Raw genomic sequence first — 8958 nt, 5'->3', positions numbered from 1 at the left:
GCATACATTAACAGATCTGGAGAGAGAAATTGACAGAGATATAATAGTAGTAGGGGATGTTGGGGTGTCAATACCCCATCCACAATGATAGATAGAGCGTCCAGGCAGAAAATACATAAACCAATGACTTAAGTAACATTACAGACCAAATGGGTCTAACAGAAATACACACAGCAGCCCATGCAACACCAGCAGGATGCACATGGTTCTCAAGCACCCACTGAATATTTTCCAGGAAAGATCACGTTACCTCACAAAGCAAATCTTAAAACATTTGAGAAGACTGAACTCATTCCAAGTGTCTTTTCCATGAAAAATGGAATGAAACTAGAAATAAACAAGCAAAAAAGGGAAAATTTACAAATACGTGGACAATAAACACTATAGCTTTAAACAATCATTGAGTCAAAGAGAAAATAAAGAGAATTTTAAAAGGATCTTGAGATGAATTAAAACGAATAGACAACGTGATAAAACTTACGGACTGCAGAAAGGCAGTACTAATAGGGAAGTTTGTTACAATAAATGCCTACATTCAGAAAGAAAAAAGAACTCAAATGAACAACCTAACTTTATACTTGAAATAACTAGAAAAAGAAGGGCAAAAATAAGCACAAAGTTAGCAAAGGGAAAGAAATGATAAAGAGTAGAGCAAAAAATCAATCAGAGAGTAGAAACACAGTAGAAAACTCAACAAAATAAGTGTTGGAATTTTGAAAAGACACACAAAATTGGCAAACCCTTAGCTAAACTACAAAAAGAGAGAAGACTCGAAATCAGAAATGAAAGAGGAAACAATATGATGACTACCTCAAAAATAATAAGGGTCGCGAAGGACTATTATGAACAGTTATATGCGGCCTAAATAAAATGGATAAACTCCTGGGAACACACAACCCACAAATGCTGAATTAAGAAGAAAGAGAAAGCCTGAACAGCCAATAATGAACACAGAGATCAAATCAGTAGTCAAAAACTTTCCAGCGAAGAAAAACCCAGGAACAGATGGCTTCACAAGTGAATTCTACAAAATATTCAAAGAAGAATTAATACCAATCTTCCTTAAACTCTTCCAAAAAATAGAAGGATCACATCCAAGTTCATTTTATGAGGAGATTTTCACGCTGATACCAGAGCCAAAGACACCATAACTAAAGAAAACAGCAGATCAATATCCTTGATGAACACAGATGAAAAATCCTCTGTAAGATACAAGCAAACTGAATTCAAAGACACAGGGAAAGGAAAATATTGGGAAATACAGAGGGGGGGAGGGGAGGGGGAGGGGAGGGGGAGGGAAGCGGGAAGGAAGGAAGAAAGGAAGGGGAGAGAGGACATAATATGAGGAGTAAAAATAAAGTCAAACTCATAGAAGCAGAGAGTAGAATGGTGGCCTTGCCAGGGGCTGGAGGTGGCAACGAGGAGGTATTAGTCAAAGGGCACAAAGTGTCAGTTACACAGATGAAGAAGTTCTAAACATCAAATATATAGCAATATGAATATAGCTAACCATGCTGTATTGTGCACTTGAAATTTGCTGAGAGGGTAGATGTCAAGTCTTCCCACATACATGTACATGTACAAAAGACATAAGTAATATGTTTCTAGATAATATAATAACCATTACAAATAAATAAAATGCAATTATATTAAATGCATAAGACTTAAACATTTTCATCAAAATATAAATTAAAATGGATGCAAAACTCTTTAAAATTATTTTCATGTTTTCAAGTTATTTTCTGTCTTAAATATTCAGAATAAAAAAACAAAAATAAAAGGCAAATTGTTAATAACTGATGAATATAAAATTTCAAAACTAAAAATTCTTTAAGAAGAGATGAGTTATCATTTAATTCATTCTTATTACCTACATTTATAGACATAAAACTATTCATAATTCTAGCCCTCGATGTCCACTGGAATCACGGAACATACATCCATGTTACACCTAGACCTACAGATTCACAAATTTAAAGTAATATGAATTATTTAATAATACAAAATATTTGTTGGCCACCAGGCACAACTGCTGAGAATTCAAACCTAATTTGTAAATTTAGGATCATAAACTATAAGCAAGAAAATGGACACCTGACACTACTTGGAGAATTTTTTTTTGCAGCAATGGGGGTTTGAACTCAGGGCCTCACACTTGCAATGCAGGTGCTCTTACCACTTGAGCAACTCCACCAGTGAGTCTTGATACTGCTTGGAAGCAAAAATTTGTCATTCCGGAATCTATTAAAGACCAGGAGCTCATAGCTCATGCCTGTAATCCTAGCCACTTAGGAGGCAGAGATTGGAAGGATCATAGTTTGAGGTCAGCCCGGGCAAATAGTTCACGAACCCTCATCTCAACCAATAGCTGGTCATGGTGGCACACGTCTGTCATCCCAGCTACTGCAGGAAGGGTAAATAGGAATGTCACAGTCCATGCTGGCCCAGGTAAAAAGCAAGACCGCCATCTCCAAAATAACCAGAGCAAAAAGAACTGGAGGTGTGGTTTACCTGGTAAAGACTTGCCTAGCAAGCACAAAGTCCTGAGTTTAAATCCCGCTACCACCAAAAATACTACTACATTTATGTTAACAGAAAAGAACTTGATAAATGGAATTGTCTTCTTATTGTTGTTTTGAAACAGGGTTTCACTGGTTATCCCAGGCTGGTCTCAAACTCACAATCTTCCTGAGTCTGCTTCCCAAGTGCTGGGATTACAAGCATGAACCACAATCCCTGGTTTTGAATTTGCATTTTATTTTTTTTGGATAATTTTATTTTATCATTTTAACATTTACTTACATATGTATACATTGTTTGGGCCACCTCCCCCTCCCCACTGCTTCCAGGAAGAACCTGTTCTACCCTCTTGTTCTCCAATTTTGTTGAAGAGAAAACATAAGAGATAATAAGACATAGCGTTTTTGCTAGTTTGAGATAAAAATAGCTATGCAGAGAGATTCCTAGCATTGCTTCCATGCACAAGTGTATTACAACCCGAATTGATTCATCTCTACCCGACCTCTTCACTACTTCCCGGTCACCTTCCCATAGCGGCCTCTTTCACTTTACAGTTACCGTATTAGCTCCTCTGCAGTGGGCACATCAAACACTTTCAAGTGTTGGGTTTCCTACCCCCATTCCTCTTCTATGTGCTCTCCTCTTAGCGTGTGACCCATGTCCAATAATACTTCTGCAATTCTTTTAGGTCTACAGTCCGCATCTGAGGGAGAACATACGATTTTTGGTCTTTTGGGCCAGGCTAACCTCACTCAGAATGATGTTCTCCAATTCCATCCATTTACCAGCGAATGATAACATTTCGTTCTTCTTCATGGCTGCATAAAATTCCATTGTGTATAGATACCACATTTTCTTAATCCATTCGTCAGTGCTGGGGCATCTTGGCTGTTTCCATAACTTGGCTATTGTGAATAGTGCCGCAATAAACATGGGTGTGCAGGTGCCTCTGGAGTAACCTGTGTCGCATTCCTTTGGGTACATCCTTAGGAGTGGGATTGCTGGATCATATGGCAGATCTATGTTTAGTTTTTTGTTTTTGTTTTTGTCTTTTTTTTTTAGGGGATAGTGAGAATGCAGTCCCCCACTACCACAAATTATGCAGTCGACTTTCCCACATTTGGGGAAATTGCAGGGGTCAGCACATCTGGAGTACAATGGATAAACCTCGCCCTGGGAAAACCACCTTTGTGATCATGGTATCTCCCCTGCTAGATAAGTATTCTGTGTTTAGTTTTTTGAGGAGCCTCCATATTGTTTTTCAGAGTGGTTGTACTAGCTTACATTCCCACCAGCAGTGTATGAGGGTTCCTTTTTCCCTGCATCCTCACCAACATTTGTTGTTGGTGTTTTTGATGATGGCTATTCTAACAGGGGTGAGGCGGAATCTTAGTGTGGTTTTGATTTGCATTTCCTTTATGGCTAGAGATGGTGAGCATTTTTTCATGTGTTTTTTGGCCATTTGGACTTCTTCCTTTGAAAAAGTTCTGTTGATTTTTCAATCTCTTTAATGAATGTCATTGGGATTTTTATGGGAATTGCATTAAACGTGTAGATTACTTTTGGGAGTATAGACATTTTTACTATGTTGATTCTACCAATCCATGAGCATGGGAGATCTCTCCACTTTCTATAGTCTTCCTCAATCTCTTTTTTCAGAAGTTTCTAGCTTTCCTTGTAGAGGTCTTTCACACCCTTTGTTAAGTTTACTCCTAGGTATTTGATTTTTTTTTGAGGCTATTATAAATGGAATTATTTTCATATATTCTTTCTCAGTTTGTTCGTTGTTGGTGTACAGAAAAGCTACTGATTTTTGTAACTTGATTTTGTATCCTGCCACCTTGCTATAGCTGTTTATGTGTCTAGGAGTTTTGGGGTGGAGTTTTTTGGGTCTTTAAGGTATAGGATCATGTCGTCTGCAAATAGGGATATTTTGACAGTTTCTTTACCTATTTGTATTCCTTTTATTCCTTCTTCCTGCCTAATTGCTCTGGCTAGGAATTCCAGTACTATGTTGAATAGGAGTGGAGATAGTGGGCATCCTTGTCTGGTTCCTGATTTTAGAGGGAATGGTTTTAATTTTTCTCCGTTAAGTATAATGCTGGCTGTAGGTTTGTCATATATAGCTTTTATAATGTTGAGGAACTTTCCTTCTATTCCTAGTTTTCTTAGAGCTTTTATCATGAAATGGTGTTGGATCTTATCAAAGGCTTTTTCTGCATCTATTGAGATGATCAAGTGGTTTTTGTCTTTGCTTCTGTTAATGTGGCTTATTACATTTATTGATTTGCATATGTTGATCCACCCCTGCATTCCTGGGATGAAGCCTACTTGGTCGTGGTGAATGATCTTTTTGATGTGTTGTTGAATTCGGTTTGCCATTATTTTATTGAGGATTTTTGCATCGATGTTCATTAAGGAGATTGGCCTATAGTTCTCCTTTTTGGATGTGTCTTTGTCTGGTTTTGTATTTTAAAAAAAAACCTTAGCACTCAAATTCTTTCAGGATTATCAAAATAGGGTCCATCTTTGATACCAGCAGCTGTTCAGTCCAGATACTTCCACAATCTTTTGCCAAGAGATACGGAAAAGTGTCTCTGCGACATGTGAGGAGTTATCCCTAAGAATTGATGTTTAGAATTACGGTGTGAGTGACAGAAGCCCTCGTTCGTTATTCCTTCAGTTTTTGAGCTATTGCATAGCTGGCATACTAGAACTGACTCACACGGGCTTGTGAGGACCATTTGGGGGCATCTCTTCCCAACTGTGGCTTTAGTGACATCAAACAGGTAACTTGAAATTAACTGCAGTGGACTCTTCACACTATGGAATTCAGCAAATGCTACAGATCCAGGCTCATTTTTTTTTTTTTTGCTTGCTTCTGAGAGCCTTATGTTAACATCTAAGATCACAGCAGCAGACAGGTGAGGCAGGATAAAGCCTGGGGCAGGGGCCCTTTCTGCCTAGGTATAACAGTACCACTGACCTCATCAAGACTGGCTACATAATTTGTGGGACCCAATGCCAGATAAAAGATATGAGGTCCCAACTGGGCACCAGTAGCTCACACCTATAATCCTAGCTTCTTAGGAGGCTGAAATTGGGAGGATTGTAATTTGAGGCCAGCATGGGCAAATAGTCCTTGAGACTCCATCTCCAAAATAACCAGAACAAAATGCACTGGAAGTGTGTCTCAAGCAGTAGAACACCTGCTTTGTAAACACGAAGCCCTGAGTTCAAACTCCAGTTCCACCAATAAATAAATAAATATATATATATATGGTCTCTTCTTTAAAATATAAAGAATTTTAAGGTGGTGATGGAGGAGCATGAAAACAAGGGCAGGAGGGGGGGTGCTGAGGTCCAGCAGTTTGCCCCAGGGCTCCGGAACTGGAAGATGCATCCAACACTCTACCCAGCAAAGCCACATTTGAGGAGCTGGGAAGAGATTTTTCTAATCTCTTACTGGAACTGTAAATTCAAGTTCATTGAGGCAAAGGGACAGATTTATCTGGATGCCAGCAAATGAAAGACCTGGGAGGCTTCCCACAAAGACCATCTTGCCTCCTGCATAGACACAAGGCTTGTCCAGGGAGTTGTGGAGAGGCACATCGGATGGAGACATCTGAGTGATCACGAATTTGGGCTGCCATTGTCTGTAGGTCACTGGATGTTCTGGTTCTCTAAGTTACTGGCAAGAAAGCCTGGTGGCTCGTGCCTTTTTAGCTCCTTTCCCCAAGAATAGTTAATTCTGTGGTTAATTGTTAGGATACAAAAGCAGCCTTCTCCCCCACCCCGCCTCCAGAAAACAGGGGAAAATAAATAGCAAATGACTAGTTTCTCCCCAAGGACGGGGGAGATAACTGAAAGGCATCTGTCCCAGACAAGATAGTGAACTGCAACTTTTCACAGAACACTTTTAATCTATTAGGTGGCTCCTGTCAGAGGCGTCATCTACAGCAAAGCCAGTGAGAGACCAAGAACCTCTTTCTCAGCTCTGTGACCTCAAAAAAGAATGACAGAGCTAGAGGGCATACTGAGTCTTCCCGCAGTGACACCACCCCAGAGGAGTCACACACGTTTTAGCTACTAAAAGAGGCAGCTTGGCCATGTGGAAAGAACTGGGGCCCAATAAGCAGAACAATTCAAAATCCTTGCTGTGTGACTTGGAGAAAGTGGCTATACCTCTCTGGGCTTCCATGTTTTCACTGAGAAAAGAAATGTTGAGCCTTGTAAGTGCTCAGTAAAGGTCCACCCTTTCATTTGTATGAAAGAATTTGATTATCAATTAAGCTATTGTTTAATTCTGCCATTATCAGTTTCTCTAAAGAGAAATTGCAAGGCTTTCCAAGAATCCACAGGGCTCAAAGAGAACGATATGGAAAGAAACCCCTGTAGGCTCTTTTCGGCGTACTTGAGAGAGGGCTGGCAGAGGGTCTGCTGGCTGCATCACCAGGACGCCTAGGGCCAAGATCCCATGTGTGCTGTTGTTGCCTGAGATTCCTGAGATCCTTTGGGGGACATCAGGGAAGGCACCCAAGGCCCCAGAAGGTTCTGGGATTGGCAGTGGAGGAGGGGCTGTCCAATTCGATGCTAAAGAAAATAACTTTTGTCTGGAGAAGGAGAGCCATGATGCGAGCTGTCTTCAAGTGTCAAAAAAGCCATTCTATGAAAGAAAGCACGAACTTGAACTTTGCGACTCCAGAGGAAAGAATTAAGGAGCAGCAGGCAGAAGCGACACCAAGGCCAATTCTGTTTCCATTTAAGAAAGGCCGTGCTAATGACAAAAGTGGCTTCTTAAAGAGACTGTTCAGACAGCAGGAGCTCCCTGGCAGGCAGGATTAGGGCAGAGACCATATGTCTATCTGCTAGCAAAATTTTTATTGCCCACTGGATGACTGGGATAGAAGGACTTTCCAAAGATCCTTCTTACACCGTAGAAGTCTCTAGAATACATGGAACTTGATCACATTTAAGTAGGACAGATCTCATAGGGCCTCAACTTGCTTAAAATGTAAAGATCTGATTATCGTAATGCAAGCCACTTTCAGCAAGCTGCAAAGATTTTAAATATCTTTTCTTTCTTCTGACACCGGAGGCAAGATGTGATTCTCCAACGGTTGTGCAACAAAGACCCCCAAAAAGTGTGACTTCTCAGAGGCCGCACTGAACTTGTGGAGGGGCATTTGAAGCAGAGCACAGGTTTCCTGACTCATAGCCCCACCTCCAGTGACAGCCCACACCACACAAAGCCCGCTGTATTGCTCTGGGTTGAGGGCGCTCACTTGACCAGTATGGAAATTCCCTCACTGTGTGGAGGTGAAGAAAAAGCAGAATGTGAACTTTCTAAGTTCAAAGTCTATTTCCTACTAGACAGGGTGGGAGAATGACACATCTGGTTCAGAGTTAAATAAGACTGATCCTGAGGGATCTTTGACAGTGAATTGCTTTTCGAAATCTGCCTCTTAGCAACTTAAACACACATCCTTCAGAAGCCTGTGGATTGGATTACAAAACCTGGTGAAGCTGTTGGCTTGGTGAACAATGAGGCAATCTTAGCATAATAAGTAGAAGGAGTTTCCGAGGGGTTGACAGTCTATTGTGTCTTCCTCTCTGCCTATTTTGCTCCATTGAGCACGAATTCTGTTCCCAGCACCTGTTGTGTTGGGTAGCAGTCAACACACACAGGCCAGGAAGGAGTAGGATTTCAGCAATGTAGCTTATTATTAAGATAATATGGCAAGAAATATTATTAGGAAGAAGACAGTATCCCACGGGCTAACTCTGATCTGGTGACATGCACCTATTAGGAATGACAATGAGCCCCACTGCCTCCTGGGAAACGGAACGACATTGCGTTGCACACACTGAGTATCACAATATAGGCTGGGGTGGGAAGGGCCAGTGGGGGAGTCCTACAGAGCATTTGGACAGAAGCTGGTCAGCTAAATGGCTTGCTGTTAGCTGAATTTTTGGATTACTCTTCTGTGGGACTCCATCTTGCATTAAAGCAATTGAACTCTGCATTCATGGCAGAATTAAACAAAAGCTTCATTGATAACCAAGTTCTCTCGTGCAAATGAAGGAGCAGATCTTTAGTTAGCACTTTGCAAGGCTCAACACGTATTTTCTCAGTGAAAACATGGAAGCATAGAGATTTGCATCAGAAGCCTTACAAGTTCAAGTTCAGTCCCTCTGAGCACACATGTGCTCACATGCGTGTTTGTGTTTATGTGTGTGTTGGTGGATTGATTGCTGGTCTAGAGATATTTATAAACACAGCCCTTTACTGACCACAAGTTGTCAGCTTTGCAGCCACACTGTCAGTCCTAGTGTCAGCCCACATGGAAAGAGTCTCTCTCACAAAGACCCAAAGCCAGGCTGCCCTTTGTGGCTCTGGCTTAACGGAAACAAGCTGGGGAGAAATCAAGTACTTTC

General features: G+C 40.9%; 1 non-coding gene across 1 annotated transcript; it reads right to left on the bottom strand.

Annotated features, from left to right (window-relative positions):
• Positions 1 to 3579: 3579 nt before the first annotated feature.
• On the bottom strand, positions 3580 to 3743 carry LOC141419964 (U1 spliceosomal RNA). Its single transcript, XR_012444690.1, has one exon. It is a non-coding gene; the product is annotated as a U1 spliceosomal RNA (small nuclear RNA).
• Between the last annotated feature and the right edge of the window lie 5215 nt (positions 3744 to 8958).

Source organism: Castor canadensis, chromosome X (genome assembly GCF_047511655.1).
Source record: "Castor canadensis chromosome X, mCasCan1.hap1v2, whole genome shotgun sequence".
Lineage (NCBI taxonomy): Eukaryota > Metazoa > Chordata > Mammalia > Rodentia > Castoridae > Castor > Castor canadensis.
This window is presented reverse-complemented; position numbering and strand designations above follow the sequence as displayed.